Source organism: Papio anubis, chromosome 8 (genome assembly GCF_008728515.1).
Source record: "Papio anubis isolate 15944 chromosome 8, Panubis1.0, whole genome shotgun sequence".
Lineage (NCBI taxonomy): Eukaryota > Metazoa > Chordata > Mammalia > Primates > Cercopithecidae > Papio > Papio anubis.
The window spans coordinates 132117723-132138469 of record NC_044983.1 but is presented as its reverse complement, the minus strand read 5'-3'; the positions used below and the strand labels follow the sequence as shown (position 1 = coordinate 132138469).

Genomic DNA, 20747 nt, shown 5'->3' with positions numbered 1-20747 from the left:
ATTTTTGAGCTATTTACAGCTTTTGACAATTGAGTAAAATATACTTCTGTGAACAAAATGTGGAGCATATTTGTTTCTCTCTGCCTGCTTCCTCCAGAATTTGGAAACTATTTGTGAGTATCCTTAACTTATGGCAATATAATTATTTGCATAAGTGCAATAAGAATTAATTTTCTTTTGCATCAGGATGCAATTGGAGAAACTGGTTATTTTACCAAGGCTTTGACTGTAAGGTGCTTCCTTTTAAGGAATCAAGCTTGACTTGCAGAGCCAATAAAAGCCCTTAGGAAAACTGGCCTCACGCCTTGTCTACACAGTCCTTGTACAGGGTTCCTAACCTGTTCTGAATAAAGAATGTCACTTTCTAATGGGTGCAAGGACCCCAAGTTATCTTGGGACCTCAAAAAGAGCAGAATTTACCCAACTTATAGATAGCTGAGAATACAAATCTATGGCTGGGCTCAGCTTTAAATGTCTTATCTGAGATTCCTTATGGAACAGAGTTCCATCAAAGTCAATTTAAAAAGCCAATGTGAAAATAATTATTCTTGCTTTGCTTTATGCTAATAATCAGGCCAAGTATAATAAGACTACAGTTAATTTGGAAACAAATCAGTCCTATCATGATTTGTTTTTAACAAAAATGAGAATAGAATAGAAAAAAAATTATGTTTCAAATGTTACGGTACATCTACTATCAGACTGTAGTCTTATTAGTTGCTTTTAAATTTTTGTCTACAATTGAGACTAACCTTGCTTATTCCTGTGAACCAATCAGTGATCTTTGGCTACAGCTCAGAAGAAACAAAAGCGATGGGTAATGTAAAAATCTGGATCAATATTCTAATTCTGGGCAATTATCCTTCTCATCCTGCCAGGTGATGGGGGTAAAGGGAGTGCCCATACCCAGAGGATTTTTTTTTCTTGGAAAATAAGACCAAGGTAGCTAACCAAAGCCGAGCTCCATGCACCCAAGTCTTAGCAGGTGTAACTATAGTCACTAGTTATCTGGGCATTCTGGCAGCCTTAGGATTTTTGGGCTGTCCTTACCTGCTTGTTTCCTTTGATTCATGTTGTCTAATAACTGGTTTGTCTCTTCTCACCTCCAGGCCATCAAACTTCAAACAGTAATGCAAATGGAGCCTCAGACAAAAGTTTCCTTTGACTGAGAACCCTCAGATAAGCCTCTGAGATATCTGAATGTCATATCCCCAAAACAATGGCCCCTGTGAGCACGAAGCAGTTAAGTGTTGTCATAATTCCTGCCCCAATGGCAGTTAGATATACCTCTTCAGAGGGGCAACTGATAGCAGCAGGAGGCAGACACTTCCCTATGTAGATAGGGATGGGTCCCCAGTGAAACCCCATCTTCCAGCCAAAAACAGATTGAAGCCCTCAAGATTGGACTGCTGGTTCCAGATGAAGCTTGCGACCCACAGTAAGAACTCTTTTATCCTGTTTGCCTGCTCTTTCCTGGTTGGTTCCTTATGAATAATGCATTGTTTTCTTTCTTTTTTGTTTGTTTGTTTGGAGACAGAGTTTGACTCTGTCACCCAGGCTGGAGTGCAGTGGCACAATCTTGGCTCACTGCAACCTCCACCTCCCAGGTTTTAGTGATTCTCTTGCATCAGCCTCCAGAATAGCTGGGATTACAGGCACATGCCACCACACCCAGCTAATTTTTTTGTTGTTGTTGTATTTTTAGTAGAGATGGGGTTTCACCATGTTGGCCAGACTGGTCTTAAACTCCTGGCCTCTAGTGATCTGGCCTTGGCCTCCCAAAGTGCTGGGATTGCAAGCTTCAGCCACTGCACCTGGTTCTGAATAATGCTTTTTAATCAATTGAGTGTTACCTTTTCCAGTGCTACCTATGGCCCACACCTCCCCTATTCTGTGCCTTTAATAAAACCCCCAAACTCAGCCACACTTGAGAACTACCCGACTTCAGGCAGAGGGTTGCCCATTCCAGGTCCCACCTCCACTGAGAACTGTTCTGTGGCTCAATAAAACTCTCCACCCTGCTTACCCTCTGGTTTTCAGTGTAGCCTTATTTTTGGATGGAAGATAAGAACCCAGGAACTGCTGAATGCGTGTGCAAAAAAGGCTGTAACACTGTAGCCCTCTGTCCTCTGCCAGTGCCAGGCAGCCATGCCACACAATGGGAAGCAGTGGTGGGGCTGGGCCAGCCCAGGAGCCACGGGCTGGAGTGTGGTAGTGGAACTGAATGAGCTATAACTTATACAAAAAATGGGTGGAAACACTCCCCCCATTTACTCTGCTACAGGCAACAGGAAGGAGAGAAGAGCTACTACCCTTCTAGGGGCCCAGACCTCAGGGCTCCCTGAGCCAAAGCTGTAGCACAATGTAACACCCTCTTTGAAGTTCTGCAATTTCTAGCATTTGCAAGTTTTTTGGGTGCCACTGTGTTCCTCTCGTCCAGATGCCAGCACCCAAGGCAGAAGCAGGTTACAGCACACCTAGCCCATCCATGAACTGATCACGGATCCCACAGTTGGGGTACCTCCAGCAGCAAGCCTGGAGTGGGTCTCCAGCTGAGGAAGTGGCACAGAAAAAAAATTCTGCCTCATCGTTACATCTCCTTCTCTTACTCTGATACTCTTGACTTCCTCTTACAAAAGCCGTTGTCATTATATTGAACCTGCCCATATAATACAAAGTAATCTTTATCTCTCAAAATTCTAAATTTTAATCATACCTGCAAAGTCCCATTTGCCAAGTAATGTAAAATACGTTCTAGGGATTAGGGTGTGCACATCCTTGTGTGGGTGATTATTCTACTACCTGAAAGTCTTAGTGTTAATACTGGAGACTTGGGAAGAACAGACTGTAGAGTTCAGTAATGAAAATGTGGAAACAGATATCCAAGAGCCCTGAGACTGTAAGTAACTGGGGGTTCCTTATAATGTGAGAGATTAGTGTTAGTCCAGTGCCATGTGGAGGGAAAGTGGTACAAATGAAATGTCATAATTTCAAAGAAAGACACACAGGGCCTGAGGTTTTTCAATTATTTAGTGGTGGCATTCGGTTATATGGTTTCTCATGTTACTTGTCACTGTTTGTTTCAATGATTCCATGAAATGGTGAACAGAACCAGAAAGCCTCAGGGCTCACCTGGGAGTATAATAAACGTGGCAAGAAGAGACGGATGTATTTTAGGAACAGTCATGGTATTTGTAAAGAATATAGTTTTGTCAGAATTTAGCTGAAAATGCTTTACGAGTTGGTAAGTTGCCAGTTTTAAGAACAATTTGGACAAAAATGTCCACAGTAGACACCCAGTGAACACATTTTATGTAAACCTCCTCTATCCCTTCTCCTTTTGCAGTTCATCTTAAAAAATAGATCATTTTAATAAATAGCTGATGAGTTTTGCATCTATATGACTTACTGAGACTTCCACAGGTCTTGGCATATATTGTTTTCACAATCATGAGTTAGCCATTGATATTCACATTTAACTGGTAAAGAACTTAGATTCAGAGAAGTTATTTCAGATTCAGATCAAGCAGCTACTTGATCAGCATCAAAGTTTCCCACTCCACATTTCTGTCCCTTTTCTGTAGTGCTCTTTAGGTAGCAAATGATAAATAAAAATGCATCAGATTCCAGTCAGAATTGCATTTAAATCAAAGTTGAATATTTTTCCTTTGTATTTCCCTTTACATCCTATGGAGGAGGCAGGCTTGTTCTCATAATAATAGGAAGCCAACTTCCTATGATTAGTGAACTCAAATTCCAGTCCACAGCATGCTTATGTGTATGTATCTGGATAGTTTTAGGAATGTCAGTGTAGGACTGAAAGCTCAAACTGGCGTGACAACAGAGTATTCTCGTGTTTGGCAACTATCTGAAAGAGAATAGGGTACAGAGGAAGGCTGATGGACACAGAGAGACTACATCTGCCTCTTCTAAGCTGTACAACTGCGGACAACTCTTGCAGCCTTTGTGTCCTCACTTGTTAAATAGGGATAATATCTATCTTAAAGGATTACATATATTTGAGGTAGGAGGCAGGACTCAGATGTGAAACCACAATGAGGACTAGCTCAAACAGAGCTGGGGTGACAGCAGCTTTCAATCAGACAAACCCACTAAGATTAACATGTCAATTTACCGTTGCCATGGCAACACCTGGGTGTTACCACCCCTTTCCATGGCAATACCCAATGACCTGAAAGTACTACCCCTTTCCCTGAAGTTTCTGCATAAACCACCCCTTAATCTACATACAATAAAATGTGGGTATAAATATGACTCCAGAACTGCCCTGAGCTGCTGCTCTCTTCCCACAGGGTAGCCTTCTCTGCAGGAGCAGTTACAGAGCTGTAACACTGCTTCTTCAGTAAAGCTATTTTCTTCTACCTCTGGTTTGCCTTTGAAATCTTTCCAGGGCAAAGCCAAGAACCCAGTGGGCTAAGCTCCACTTTGGGGATTGCCTTCCCTGTATCATATTAAACAAGACTTTAAAACATGAAGCCCTGTCACATAGTAGACACCTGGTGAACACATTTTATGTTAACCTCCTCTGTCCCTTCTCCCTTTGCAAAGATGGAGTAACTACAGATCAAAAAGTTATTCTTTGTTCTAATCAACCTGACTTTTTGCAGTTTCCCAAGAACTGAATGTTCTATTTGATTCGGAACATGGTACATGAGTCTCTCTCCTTATGTATTATCTTTCTCTTATCCTTTGCCTACTAAATTATTTTCATTTAACCAGGCTCATTTCACACAGTATTTCTGACTTACTCTATAGCAATATGTTCATTGGATTCCCCTCACACCTGCAGCTTCCTTCTCACTTTGCTGTAGTCACATTGGATTTTACTGTCTCTGACCCAGGCTGTCCTTTGGGCTTCTTGGACAGCACTCATTCTTATCTGTCCCCTCATTCTCAGTGCAATGCTTGCCACTCATTACCAGTTCAGTCCTCTGAGAGATCAAATGAATGAAAGAAATGTCATCCCTGTCTTCAAATAGCTCACAGTCTAAAAGGGGAGATAGGTAAAAAAACAAACACTAAACCTAAGCGGATGAAATTATATTTAGGCAACTTGAACAAAATGCTATGAGAACACAGAGGAGAATGATTTACTCTGACATGGGAGAGAACAGCCCCTAGAAGATTCCATATATGGATGTAGGTTTAAGTGCCCAAAGAAGAAGCAAAGTCCATCTCTCCAAGGATACCAGCAGTGAAGACTTAGATTCGTAAACAAATAAACAAAAGATGGCAACCTATGTAAGAAGATAAGGGAGCTGGTGTGGCTGAAGGTCAGATGTTTGGGCAGTTGGGAGAATAGGAGGGGATGCAGCTGAGAACCTCTTGAGAAGACTGGAAATACCTGAGTATTATCGGCTAAGTGAGTGGAGAAAACAATGGCATAAGGACTGAAGATCCCCATCCCAACCCCTCTCTCTCTCCTTCCTCTCTCCCTTCTTGACTCTCTCTGTCCCTCTACCTACCAGCCATCTTTCTTTGTCTATCTCTCTCTCTGTTTCTCTCTCCGTGCCTCAGTTTCTCTGTCTTTGTCTATCTCTCTATTTTCTCTTTATATGTGTCTCTATATCTCTGTCTTTATCTCCCATCACGTTGCAGGCAAGGAAGATAGTAGAGAGATGGTTTAGGTTGCGTAGGTTGGTAAAACTGAAGTCATTTAATTTAGCTCATAAATTTTATCTCCAAAAAATTATCTTATTTAGCATCTGCTGAGTGTTTTTCTGCCCAGAGACTACACAGAACCATTAACTGAGCCTGGGTCTGATCCTAGTCACATCTTCGAGTATTGCCTAAACCTCGAAATCTCATTTATATGTCATTTTAGAAGGATAGATTGGAATCCAACACTCAGAAATGAACATGTTAAACTCCTCTGCTGCTGAGTCAACCACAAGCCAAACTTACTTTGCAGCTAACACTTCATAATAGTTATGTGCTCAATAAATGTCCACCCCGAATATGGATTTCACAAAAATGCACCACTATAGCCACCCCAAGGGTTTATGATCCATAATTCATTTTGGAAAATGGCTTGATTCACTTGAAGCAGTAAAATCTGAGAACTTCATGGCTCATAATAATGTCAGAGAAAGCAATCTCCCATGCTAACTGTGTGCAGAGAATTAAAGCCACACTATCTAAACACTGCACCAATCTTGTCCCCACACAAATCAAGAGGGACCCACCCCTGAACACTCTGAGGAGTAATAATCAAGGCCAATTCATGTTTTATCATCTGAAAACCAGGGAATGTGCTGATATAATCCTTCCAAAGGAAATAAGTCATCAAAGAAAAATGGATCCTAGTTTCAATTTTTCATGACCCTAATTGGGTTCCCATTTGACCTCAACTTATTTTCCAGCCACAATTCTTGACCCTTTTATTTGATACCCACATCATTTGTTTCCCTAACAAAAGAGCTTCTCAGATTTCTTAGAATGGAGTGTGTTTCTACTCATTTCCAAGCATTTACATAAATGAATACCCCTCCCTACAATACACCTATTCATTCTTCAAAGTCAAATTTAATGCTACTTCCTACAGGAACTCTACCATATGACATTATAATTAGTGGTCTCTTGAGGGCAGGAGCTGTCTATTAAATTTATTGGTACATAACAGCTGCTTACCTATATTTTTTTATCTTGGTTTTATTTGATGTGCCCTAAATGTTACACACATAGGTAATATAATTTTGTAGTATATAAGACTTTAATCCAACAACATTATTTGATAGATTTGAAAGAAGAGGCAAGAAAAATCAAGACATTTAATCAAGATAAGTGGTAGAAGAGGCATAACCAAACTGTCCACCTCTTTTTGGCAGAATGTCCGACTCTCAGTTAAGTATTTAGCTCGACCATGGCATTTTGCGTTCTTTCAGAAGGATAAAATGAGACAATGATGCAAAGTGGTTAGTATTGTGCCTGGCACATCTTTAGTGCATCTACTAGATGATGCTTATTGTTTGTATGTCATATTATTGCTATCACTGCCACTAGCTGGGCACCTGCTTTACATTTCAAAATTTTACATCTTCTTTTCATAAAAACACTACAAAGTAAATATTATCCTTAACTTATATACAAGAGAAGAGAGGCTTATAGTTTCAAAAACTCTTGCAAAGGTCACCCTGTTACATAGGCAGTATTCAAACCTCATTAACTTTTATTGTTTTTTACTCAAATGTCCTTTCTTCATTTCTCCCACCTCACATTGCCTTCCCATCCAGAGGAGAGTTTGGGCTGAATATCTAATCTCTGGGGAGATTTGTGGTCCTGCATTCTATAATGCCATTGTCTTCCTGGGTAACGGAATGTGTCCTGAGTCAAGGAACCTTGCCTAGGAATTGGACAGTGGCTGCCTCCAGGGCACTGCACATTTGTTAAAGAGCTCAGTTGCAGAGCAGGTCATTTATCTCGTTCTGGTTTTGATCAGTCTAATTATTCATGAAATGATTCATCACAAAAATAACATATTAGAATGAAAACATTCTTAAAACAAAGCAAGACAAAACATCAAGCTTCAGCAACTGCAGTTTTCAAGGTTGCCATCTTGATGGTGCTCCTGCAGTGACTTTGAATGCAAGGAAACCAGTCTCACCATTTAGTCAGATGTTTTTCTCACGAGGGGAGAGGAATCGCATGAGCTCTTGGACAAATATTTAGTGAGCACCTGCTAAGTAAAGCATATGGAATGCATGATGGATGATACAGAGAAACATAATGCAAATCTCTTGCCTTCAAAGACTTCGAACCCCTAGCACTGTAAAACATTGCTGAAGGGAGAATAATTTGTTTTATTTACTTTGGGAAATTGACAGAAAGTACTAAATGTAAGCGTAATCTACCCTCTGGATCAGGAACTGCACTCTGAAATATACGTCCAGGGACAATGAGTACACATGCCCCCAAAGACTTAAGAACATCTGAAGCAGCTTTGTTTATAACAGTCAAAAACAGGGAGGGAGGAAATCATCAACACTAGAATTGTGAATAAACTGTGATCTAGTCATACAGTGAAAAATAATCAGAAACAAACAAAACAAACTACTGCTACACATATCAACGTGGATAAGTTTTGCAGTCTGAATATTGAGGAAAACAAGCCACGTATTAAGAGGCACATATCTTATGATTCTGTTCACATGAAATACAAGGAAAAGCAAAACTAATCTAATAGAAGTCAATATAATAGTTACCTCAGTGTAGTGAAGTGTTAACTGGGAAGATGAATGAATATTTCAAGGATACTGCAAAAGTTCTGTGTCTTGATCTCCGTGTTACATAGGCAGTATTCAAACCTCATTCTATATGTATGCAAATCTCTATCCAGAAGATACATTGAGCTGTACCCTCAATATCTGCGCACTTTGTATATATGTATGGTATACCTCAATAACAAAAAAAAAAAAAAAAAAAAAAAAGAAGAAAGCAAACAAGGCTGTGCGCGGTGGCTCCCACCTGTAATCGCAGCACTTTGGCAGGCTGAGGAGGGTGGTTCACAAGGTCAGGAAATCGAGACCATCCTGGCTAACATGGTGAAACCCCGTCTCTACTAACAATACAAGGCGGGCATGGTGGCGGGTGCCTGTAGTCGCAGCTACTCAGGAAGCTGAGGAAAGAGAATAGCGTGAACCCGGGAGGTGGAGCTTGCAGTGAGCCCAGATGGCGCCACTCCACTCCAGCCTGGGCGACAGAGCGAGACTCTGTCTCAGAAAAAAAATAAAAGAAAAGAAAGAAAGAAAGAAAGAGAGAGAGGGAGAGAGAGAAAGAAGGGAGGGAGGGAGGGAGGGAGGAAAGAAAGAAACACACTTGGATGTCCAGATGCTTAGAAGATCAGAAACACTGAGATCTGCTAATTCTCTCATGTATTTTATATAGGATAATTTTTGAAAATAATTTATGGTTGTAATCATTGCATGATATGCTTTACTAATCAATTACTTCTTATTTCATTTATTTAATTCTTGAAAATATCTATAGAGGCCTGCACCATCTACAGTTGGAAGAGACGATATGACTCAAATGCCACTTAGATGACACTGGAAGTCAGATTGGGCAGTTACAAAAATGTTACCAGAAGCACGGGGGGCAGAGGTGCACAGTTAATGGAGTCATGGGCCTCTTAACACAAGAGCTGAGCTTCTGGGAGGAAAGTTGTTATTTTAGAGACAGGGTATGATTCACCTAGCCTAGGAAATCCGGAAGTAGAAGTTGGTTTTCTCCTAATAAGGTGAGTGTGCTTCTTTTGAAGCCACAAACCTGTGGATATCCTTGATCCTTGTTTCTAATCTTGAGAGTCAGCATTAAGTTATGCCAATACAGGGGCTCGAGGGAGCTTTGGGATTTAAACGAATGGTGTCTGTGTTGTAGTCCCATAAGCACTTTTAGCACATGTGGCCTGTAAACCTGAACACGCTGAGCTCCACCTTCTACAGCTATGGAATGAGAACAAAACTGCCTGCAAAATGTTTCCCAAGACATAAAGATATAAACTCAAACAACTTAGTGTGATTTATATGAACTTTTATGAGTTGTTCTCAATGATTTTCCAACTTCATTTTTTGTCTGTGCTTCTCAATTATTTATGGAGGGCTCTTGTATAGCCAACACCCTGCCAGAGGCCAGAGATTGTGAGAAGGACAGAATGGAGCTATGTTCTGGTAGAAGGTAGATAGATGATAGTTAAACAAATAAGAAAATATTGTAATTCCAAAGAGGGCTAAATGCTATGACATTTTTAAATGCAGGACTTGTGAAAGAGGGGTAGAAGGGTGGCTGACAATATTTTAGGTTGGGTAGTTGAAGAAGGCCTCTCTAAGAAAGTGATATTTGAGCTGAGCTCTTTCGTAGATGTCTTTTGAACCTCACTCCTCATTCTCTCCATCTCTCTCACTAAAGCTTTAGCAATCAGCTTCATAGACTGCAAGCCAACATTTCCTTGCCTCAGTTACACCTAGCACCTCTTCTATTCTATTCAGTATGCCTCTGAAGTTGCAGTGTAAAATGCCTGCAGAAAACCATTATACCTTCACAGATGTATAAACCAAGAAGAACAAGAGAATTAACAAACCAAGGCCAACCCTTGACCAATGGCAGATGTCATTCAGAAGATAAATGTTCCTTCTTTTTATTCTTTTGGTGGACAAGTGTAAGGGTCATTCTACATGGCTTTTCAACAGTCACTGAGCTCAAACTGCCACAGCAGAAACCCGCTTAACAGTGTTCTTCCTTCTTCCCTGTCTCACACTTACCATTTACTAAACTCTTCAGATAATGCATCCAGGCTAAACTACCTGCATGAAAGTCTATATCTGAGGCTCTGTTTTCTGGCAAATGAAAAACTTTAATATTAAGAAAGAGCCAGCAATGCATAAATGAGGGGAGAAAGTTGTCTAGGAAGAGGAAACAGCAATGAAAAATGCCTTGAGACTTACTTTGCCTATCAAAACCCTGACTTTCTCAAGGCCCAGGGGGTTCCACAACCACAGACGGAATAGAATAATGAATTTTATGACTTGAAGGAATCAGGGACCCCCAGTCCTTGGCATATTGGAGGAAAAGAAGGCCACAGTAGCCTAAGTGAAGGCAAAGGAAAGTGAAAGAGTATGTGGAGAATTCAGCAAGAAGCGGCTCACACAGTCTTACAGGCCCAAGTAAGAAATATGAAAAGCCAGAATATTTTCCCTTCACTGGACTTCTCATTAGTTCTAAATATTCCACTGTCTTTGATTCCTTCACATGGCTCATTCGGGCCCTTCCTACATGCAAAGTCTCATCTTCTCCCCTCTTCCCCACATCCTCTTTGTTCTGTCTGCCTTGGATATATTTATTGTCTTTGAATTTTTCTAAATGTTTTTGATCATAGTCTATAACGTTGCATATGCTCTTTTCTATTCCTTGAGTATCCTGTTCTCCTTGCAAACATATTTGCTGGATAATGGATAATGGCTATCATCTTTTGAGAGTCTTCTTGAAAGCAACTTTTTCAGGAAATAATCCAATGATCCTTCTCTCACAAAAACTTATATATTCCTGCTAGGAATCATCATATTTTCCTGAATGTTTTCATTATTTCATATTGTTTTGACTTCAAAAATTATTTGACATTCTTTTCTATCACATTATAAACTCCCGGAGTGATAATGTTTTCTTAATCACTGTTGTGAATCGGAGGACTGAGTTCACTGTAGGTACCTGTCTTTGTCCATTCAGGTTGCTATAAAAAAATGCCATAGATTGTTTGGCTTATAAACTACAGAAATTTATTTCTCACTGTTTTGAAGGCTGGGAAGTTAAAGGTCAAGGCAATGGAAGATCAGTGTTGGTGAGGGCCCACATTCTGCTCCATAGAGGGCACTGCTTTCATTGTGCCCTCACATGGTGGAAGGGACTAAAGAATGCTCTGAATCTTTTATAGAAAAGCACTAATAAGAGGCTACACAATCCTAATACCATCACCTTAGGGGTCAGGGTTTCAGCAGGTGTATTTGGGAGGGACACAAACGGTCAGACCATAGCAGTATTTATCCATATCTCATACGACAAAAATAAGTACCGATATGGTCTGAATGTTTGTGACCCTGCCAGACACAATGTATTATATTGTATATATGTAATTGTTATATATGTGACTTCATTGTTGTCTCTGTTCCTTGGCACTTGTTGATATTTCTGCCTGAAAAGTCCCTTTCCCTTCTAACTGTGACAACACTCCATGAAGGCCTAACTGAAATTTTGCCTCTTAGTGAGATCTTTTCTTACCCATAGGTGAGTTAGTTTCACTGGCAGACTCCATAATTTGGCCATCAGATCTCTGTTTCCAATCCCAGTCTCCATTTTCTGATTCTTCTTTAAAGACTGTAAAAAGTGAAAATTCCATTTATCCAATCCCCTCTCCATGAGGTCATACAAACATAAATGGAATTCTTCTCATATTCCTTTCTGCTTGATTTCTTGCTCCTGTCTCAGTAGGAGCCTGACGCTTTAAGCAGTAGCCACTCTGCAAGCAAGAGGTGAGAAGCATGAAGATTAAGCCAATATGCCAATGATAGAAGAGAAGAAATATTGAAAGGCCATGGGTTCTTGATGGTAGTACCAAACATGTGCACCAGTCCTAAATTTCCTGTTTCTGGACTTGCTCTTGAGCGAAAGAAATAGCCCACCTCTTTATTTTTGTGAAAAATCAGAGATAAATATATTGTCTATATTGAAATTCCACCATATGTAAAGGTATAAAGAACTGAATACTTTAAAAGATTTTGGAGATCATACGAAGCATTAAGAAATAGAGTATTGTTTAGTGAAGCAATAAGACATAGAGGATGAACTGCAAAAGGAAGCAGTAATGTAAGAAGCTAAAGAATTTTGGGGTAGACCTCTGGGGTCTACAGTAACAAGAAAAGATTGATGGAAAATAAAGAGGCAAACCAAAAGTAAGTAATTCATTTCAATGTACATTTTTCACAACAGAGATTCCTTACCAATATGTCAAAGATATTTGAAATATAGAGTGGGCACTGTGGCTTATTCCTGTAATACCAGCACTTTCAGAGGCTGAGGCAGGAGGATCACTTGAGTCCAGGGGTTTGAGACTAGCCTTGGCAACATGGCAAAACCCATCTCTCCAAAAAAATATAATAATTAACTGGGCATAGTGGCACGTGGCTATAGTCCCAACTCTCAGGAGGCTGAGGTGGGAGGATCAACTGCTCCTGGCTCAAGGCTGCGGTAAGCTGTGATGGTACCACTGCACTTCAGCCTGGGTAACAGAGTAAGACTCTGTTTCAGCCAATAATATATTAATTATTTAAAAGTAATCTTTATGAATATAAGTCATTGTAATCCATACATTTCATGATTCTCAGCTAATTTAATATTAAGTTCCAAGCCTGCTAACAGAAGGAGGAATCTCCTCTGCTACATTTTTGCACAATATACTCAGTAATGCAAATAGTTTATCTAAGTGGTATTGGCTTAACAAAGTCCATGAGAATTATTTGCTGTTGGTATTTTGATTCTTGGAAATTTTGAACATTTCTAGACAAAGCAAAAATATGTTAAAACTCTACGAAACATAGCTGGCATTTATAGAGATATGAAATTTCATTCTAGGCTCAATTAATTATAAGGACTTATCTGCCCTCATGAAATGACATTCGGCTGTTGTGAAGGATGCTGCCCAGTCTTCTATGGGTCAATGACTAGCCTCTCACTTTCTTGAATGAATATTCCTGGTTTTATTGTCAAATTTATCCCAGTTTAAATCATAGCTCTTCCACTGTGTAATGTATGTTAAGCTCCTTGAGTCTTAAGTTTCCTCAAAGTGCAAAAAGTGGAATAACGACAATCCAATGAGATAACAGATATCGAGCAGCTCATACAGTTTCACATTGTGAGTTAAATGGTAGATTTCTATCTCTGGATGAGATCCCTGTGGTCTAGCAACCCCAACAGAATGCAGCAGGTCTAAATATCATGGCTTGATGCACATTCCTAGACTGTATTGTAGCCAGACTTGAATCATCACACCATAGCTAGGAGCAATGGTACAGTGATGAGGACCACCTAAATCACCCTGAAGAGTGCCTAAGCATAAGAGAGCAGAATGCAATTAGGAAACTATTGGGGTTGATGAAGAGAAAGGAATGCTTAATAGAAAAACTCAAATGTTGTTCATTATTCAAGGTAGGCTAGTTAACGAAGACTTACTGAGGCAATGCTGCATGCCAGGCTCAGTCCTGGGCTCCAGGATACAGAAACTGATAAAGGAGACCTAGACATTGGCTTTAAGAGGCTTCCTCGGGGTGGAGTAAGAATAAGATAAATATAAACACAAAGCGAAGGGAGCACACGTTGTTTGTGGTGTGGACACTACTTTCAGTGAGTGATCCTTTCTGAGAAGTAACATTTGAGTGGTAACATAAGCAATAGGAAAGGGGCAGTCACAGCAACATCTAGGGCAGAGCCCTTCTGCAGAGGGATTAGTTGTCCTGAGAACTTGGCATGATCTAGAGTCAGAGAAAAAGCACTAATGTGGCTGGAGCCAAGTGAACAAGAGGAGCCCAGAGGAGATGAGCTCTCAGAGATGAGAGGACATGGTTCTCTATGACTCTTATGGCCACATTAGGAGGTTTGGATGTTATTCTAAGTGTAATGGAAAGTTTTAGAAGGGCTCAACAGAGGTGATAAAATTTATACTCTGAAGCTCAAGTTGATGAATGGAGAAGAGTGTAGTGTGAAAGGAGGCTATGACAGAAGTTGTTTCTCCAGGTCAAGACATCGAGACAACCACTAAGGAGATGCAGAGTAACCCTATGAATTAAAATTACTTAAATCAACCAATTCCTCTTTGGATACAAATTTAATAAACACACTATAGATTACATGCACATCTACAGTTATATTTATTTATATGTATATTTCTATATGTCTATATATCTATATCTGTATTTATATGTATAGATTTATAATTTTCTCTATATTTATAGATATATCTATATCCATCCATCTATCATCTATCCATCCTTCTATCCATACAGTTGGCCCTTGTGTATAACCTTTGACTCCCAAAAACTTAACTACTAATAGCCTACTATTGACAGAAAATCTGACCAATGAATAAATCATCAGTTAACACATATTTTGGATGTAATATATATTTTATATGGCATTCTTACAATAAAGTAAGCTAAAGAAAAGAAAATGTTAAGAAAATCATAAAGAAGATAAAATATATTTATTGTTCATTAAATGGAATTAAATTATAAAGATCTTTAGCTTCATTATCTTCACATTACATAGGCTGAGGAAGGGGAGAAAGAGAAGAGGTTGGTCTTGATGTCTCAGTGACAGCAGAGGCAGAAGAAAATCCACATATGAGTGGATCTTTGCAGGTAGTTCAATCCCATGTTGTTCAAGAGTCAACTTTACATAAACATATACACATGGCTTAGTCAGTTTGGGGCTGCTGTAACAAAATATCGTAGACTGAATAATTTTTAACCAACAGAAATTTATTGCTCATAGCTCTAGAGGTTGGGAAGTCCAAAGTGGAAGTGCCAGCAGATCTGGTTTCTGGTAAGGTCTCACTCTACCTCAGAGACGGTGCCTGCTTGCTATGTGCTCACATAGTCAGGGCCAGACAAGTTACCTCCAGCCTCTTTTATAAAGTCACTAATCTCATTCATGAGGAAAACCCTCATGACCTAGTCACCTCCCAAGGGCTCCACCTCTTAATATCAACAGATTGGGGATTGCATTAAAAAAATGAATTTTAGAGGGACACAAACATTCTGACCATTGCAATGTAGGCATACATATATATCCATGTGCATGCATGTGCCATTTATAAAAATGCAAGCACTGCCTCAATATATGGCAATGTTAAAATGGTGGATTTTTAGATGTCAAAATGCCTTTGTAATTATGCTTTTTAGGAGTCCTTACCTTTTAGAGAAATATACTGATATTCTGTTCTAGGTGGAACAATATAATATCTGGGTTTAATCCAAATGAAAGTATGAGGAAGGGGGTGAATGTGGATATATAAAAATAATGTTGGCTATAAAATGTTCATTGTTAAAGTTGAGTGATGGATACATCAAGTTTTTTAATTGTGTCTAATTTGGTATCTGTTTAATATGTTCCATAACAAAAACAGAGAGAGAAAAAAGTATGTGTCTCTCACCCTCCCTCTCTGTCTCTATGGTATGTGAGTGAGGGAAGAGGGGAGGGGGGGGAGAGAGAGAGAGAGAGAGAGGGAGAATGGTACAGTGGTATGTGGGGTGTTCAGTACTTGAATGGCACCTGAGGTTATGATAAGACGTTGTTAGAATCTAGAGTGTTTTAGACTCAGAGTGAACAGAAATTTCTGTTGGATGTCTAAGTCCCTGAGATTCTGGGACAACTATTTTACTCTGTAGGCTGTGCTGAGCCACTGCAAGTTTTTTGATCAGGAGGCCCGTATGATCAGCTGTGTTTGGGGCTGCAGCTGAGGGTGCAGGATTAAAGCCAAGAGCTCTGGCACTTTTTTCAACATAGGATGGCAACTTTGAGGAGTACCACGCCTTAGTTCTAAAACTGTGTTTTGATCCCAATATGCCAGGAGCTTGCCAACCTCAACTTGCCCATAATGTAATGTCTGTGATTAGCAATCAAGCACAAGATGAGGAATCTAGCTTCCTAAATGGATTAATACGCTAAAATTTTCATCAGGTGTGAAAGCCTGGACCCATTCAGGCATTGTTAAACACAGGCACTCTCTGGTTGCCTGCCTTTCCACTTAAGGTCCGGTGTAATCTGCTTTTTGCATTCACTTACCCAAAGTATATAAAATATCCTAGACAGCAAAATGCCTCCCTAAAGAGTGTTAAGTATCAATCTTCTTCATTTGCCTGTTTTTGGAGAAATCTGAGCTGCACTCTGGATAGAAATTGTAAACTCCTGGGAGCCCAGACATTTCTTTGATTTTCTCCTTTAGTGTCTTACTGCTTCTCTCAGATCCGTTAATGAAACACTCTGCATACATCTAAAGAAGAGATCGTTTAGACGATGTGTTAAGAAGCACACCTTACAGAAACTCTCCTGTACTTCTTTTATCATAAGACTTGTTTGTCTGAGGTAGCCTCTCATGCACCTCAGATAACCTCCAGTGAAATACCGCTTTAGGCATATCACTCTTTTTTCCACTGCCACTTTGCAAAAGCCTCAAAGACAGGCAACTGAATGTACTAGCTAAAAGTTTGTTTCCGAGGCTGGGACAGTTATAAGTCTAAAACTCAACCGCGCTACTTAGAATTAACGCAGTGTTTTAAAGACTTATCTCATTGATCTCTAATATAGGGAAAGTAGGACTTTTTCATAAAATTGTTGTCATCAGCTGTGAAAGTCCTGACTCATCCAGGCATTGTTAAAAAAAGGCACACTTGAGGTGCCTACTTTTCCACTTAAAATCCAGTGTAATTTGCTTCATAGGTTGATGTCCAGTGTAATCATGCTTCATATGTTGCATGATATGAAGCACGTAAACTAGTTACCAGGGAATCCAGCCTGTGGTGAGCAGTCAATAAATGTTATAATTCTCAGCTATTATTTTTATCAACCAGTGTCACAATGTCACATATGCATGTCAATGACATGCATAAGTGGAATTGTAATAGTTAAAATAATCAATAAGTATTTTAAATTTTAACATGTGGAAACATGTTCAATTTTAACATGTCTAACCACACAAAGCTGGTTAGAATGCAGCTTCCCCTGCATTTCTGGCAGCCACCAGGTTAATGGCTATGTTACTAGCTCTCAGACTATGCATTCAATAGCAAGAGTCTACATCTCAAGTATGGTGGAGAATTATTTTAAACATAAAAACGTAACTTTTGGAATAGTGGAGTTTATGATTTGTATTATACTGAGGCATTATGTTAATAAGTATTGGACCATCCATTTTGTGTCTAGTCTTTGTTTATCCAGTTAGCATCAGGATACATAAGAACTAGTATTAAAGTTAGAGACTACTATTTGTGTGGCATAATGAGGGGAAGTGAAAAAGCAGTGATTCAGGGGAGAAGGCAGGGATTTTATGAAAAAGATAATGGAAATGCCTGGTCATGACACTAGCCATGTCATCTCAGGCCATCCACTAACCTATGGAGCCTGGCTTTTCTAGGCTGTAGAATATGGTTAGTAATGTCTGTATCATAGAGCATTCATGATGAATCAATGGATGCCTCTTGAAGGTACTAGCACTGGTACTGAAAATAGAAATCACTTAAGAAATCACGGCTTACACCCCTACCTCCTCACCTATTCTATCTACCTCTGACAAGAGCATTTCAAGAATTTTTAGCACAGCCTAAACAACCCTCAACTATCTAAGGGAGAGCATAAAGTATAATATAATTAAGAGGCAGAAAGCGAAGGCAGCTCATTGCATCCCTAACATTTACCATGGGCTTGCCAAGTGCCAGGCTCCAAAGATGCAAAGTCCTATGCGGGCCTTCAAATAGTCTGTTGCATTGTCTACTTCTCATTCCTGTATCCCAGTGAGGCCAGGTGGTGTGGTGCTTGGGCACATACCATCTCTGAGTCCTAGGGTATCCAGAATGACCTTCTCCTTTCTCTTCTCCAGTGTCCAAATTCAGTGTGACATTGAAAATAAAAGACACTGAAGATAAAAGACACTGAAGATAAAAGACAGGGAAAAAGACAGGAAAAAGACAGGGAAAATAGAGACATCCTGCCCAGTTTGCAAGATTTTCTATTTTATGACTCATAAAATCAATCAGTTTCTCACATTTGTTTTTTTTAAAAAAATCATGATAATCAGTGCATATTTATTGCAGAAAAGCAGAATGTGCAAAGTAAAAATTGCCCATATTAAAGATTTAGACATATGGAAGTGTGTGTGTGTGTGTGTGTGTGTGTATGCGTATGTGTGTGTGTGTGCATATGTATGTGTTCTCTTAGTCTAAGAATACACTTTCACATTATGATTATTTATGTCTTTAATGCAGAATGAATATATTGTCCTTGTTAAAAATATGTACTTCAAAGTTAGGCAGAGCTGAGTTAACATTCCTGGTTTATCACTTTCTGCGCATGCAACTTTGAGCAAGTTGCTTAATAAATCTAAGTCACAATTTTGTAGATTTAATAAAATGTGTATGAAACATTTTATAGAGATAATTACAAATAAAAAATTAAATATATGCCGCATATTGTCATTTTTTATTAACAGTTTTTCTGTGTTTCTTCATATTTCTAGAATTCTTTAAAATCACATTGCCACTGGCTGTACAATATTCTTTTCTGAGCCTGGCACAAAATGAGCACCATGTAAAAAGCTATAAATAAGCAAATGTATGATAATTTACTTAAACATCAATTTCTAAAAGCTTTGCCAGTATTATAGCTAAAAATAATTCATTGTTTCAAATTTTATTATTTATTTACATTTACATTTTCTTTCATTAAGTTTTTTGCTCATATCCTTTGTTCATTTTTATCAGTCTTAATTTTCATCATAATGTATATTTTTATATTAATTTTTAAAGGTTCCAAATATTTACACTGATTTTATGGTATGAATCAGAAACATTGCATGACACACAACAAAGTTCTCCTTTTGGAATTCAGGAATCTGGGATTTAGGTCTGGTTGTACCATTTACTATTTGTGTGACCCTCAAGAATTCCCCTAAACACTTGTTCTTTATTATTATGGTTGTTTGTACCCTTCCCTTTCTTGTTCATGGCAAGTCTATACAACTTGGGCAAGAAAGAAATTCTACAATAAAATGTTGAATGATTTTACTTCAAATTCAAGCTACTAAGTCTTATATATCTAGGCCTTATCTTCCCTTAGTGATGTTCTTCCTATAAATCTCAGTGGCTTCTTGAAAAGTCCCCTGGCAATACTTTTCGAGACCTACCTATATGGAGTAGTTATTTTTCCTTCTTTGCAGAAGACAATAGACTGTATGTTGACTAGAAGAAGGTTAGTGAAATGTACGTATGAGCCAGGAATAAAATCCTGTGCTACAATCAATTTATTGTTAATACATTTCCTATTAATTATGTTTACTCCACAAATACATTTAGGTCAAATGTCATCAGATATGGATAGCCATCTGGCATTATAATCCCTTAAAATAAACAAAATATATAATTTCTACGAAGGACAGCCATATTTCTGCTTTAATTTATGTTTCTGAATATTATCCTGCAAAAGCAAAACTAACTCAATAATTTGAATATAGTCCAATGCCTTGATTGGTTTTCAACATAGCAAAGACAAAAGCTGTAGTCAAGTTAGGGTGGTTTAGCCCTTCCCATTCAATAGTCACTTTTCTTTTTCTCTTCAATGCTTGGATTAATGCAAATACATGAAGCAACTGTTATGAAGAGAAAATAAACAAGGAGAATTACAAAAAGAAGGACATTGTTATTATGACAAAGGAAACAAATGCAATAGATTTAGCCATGTCGGAAGTTCATAGTAAATACGAAAGAAGAATTATGTTTCATGGTGGAAGTAAAACAAAGTAAGAACTCAAAGGAAATAAATGCCTCAGCGAACTTTTCCTTTTCCCTTTCTGTTCAACTGAATACTCTGTGATTCATTCACTTTGAATATGTGTGCTCCAGCACTAGCCATATATAAAACCAAGCATTCCTGCTATTTACGCTCCTTCTCATTTTGAAGTGAGAAACCTCTGGAAGCTTCGCTAACTCCTCAGGCCATCAGAGAAGTTCTAACTGTATGAATGCTCAACATAGCATTCCAGAATCATTTCCATCTTGTGGATGCTCACAGAGTCTGTGCACACACACTAATTTTGTGGTGTGAATCTGAAACATTGCCTGACACACAACAAAGCTCTCCTTTTGGAATTCAGGGATCTGGACTTTAGAGCTGGTTGTACAATTTACTAGTTGTGTGACCTTCAAGAATTCCCTTAAATTATTTCAAAGGTCTGATTTAAAAGAGAGAAGGAATGCTCTTTTAGATGAGCAAAAGTATTATATCTAATAATGTATGTATGCATTGTAATCCTGTGACACATAAACTCCCTCATAACATTTATAACTAACTTATTGACAAAAGTATATATGGATGTGCACGCTTGCTAATTGTCTTAATTCTGTTGAATTGGTTCTATTTTTAGTTACTGGATCACCCTATGAATTATCAAACAAGCTATGCATGTGTACAGGAGAAAT

At 38.8% G+C, this 20747-nt stretch overlaps 3 long non-coding RNA genes across 3 annotated transcripts in view; 2 read left to right on the top strand and 1 right to left on the bottom strand.

The window, feature by feature from the left end:
• LOC103887174 overlaps positions 1-1157 on the bottom strand; it is a 97933-nt gene extending 96776 nt beyond the window's left edge. Inside the window, exon 1 of the long non-coding RNA XR_001905957.3 lies at positions 1051-1157. This is a non-coding gene — a long non-coding RNA (uncharacterized LOC103887174). The remainder of the gene's footprint in view (positions 1-1050) is intronic.
• Positions 1158-1283: 126 nt separating this feature from the next.
• The window catches only part of LOC108587389, an 82015-nt gene continuing 62551 nt past the window's right edge, over positions 1284-20747 (top strand). Inside the window, exon 1 of the long non-coding RNA XR_001905956.3 lies at positions 1284-1438. This is a non-coding gene — a long non-coding RNA (uncharacterized LOC108587389). The remainder of the gene's footprint in view (positions 1439-20747) is intronic.
• LOC110744021 lies at positions 8962-12555 on the top strand. Its single transcript, XR_002524046.2, has 3 exons — positions 8962-9256; positions 9925-10679; positions 11998-12555. It is a non-coding gene; the product is annotated as an uncharacterized LOC110744021 (long non-coding RNA).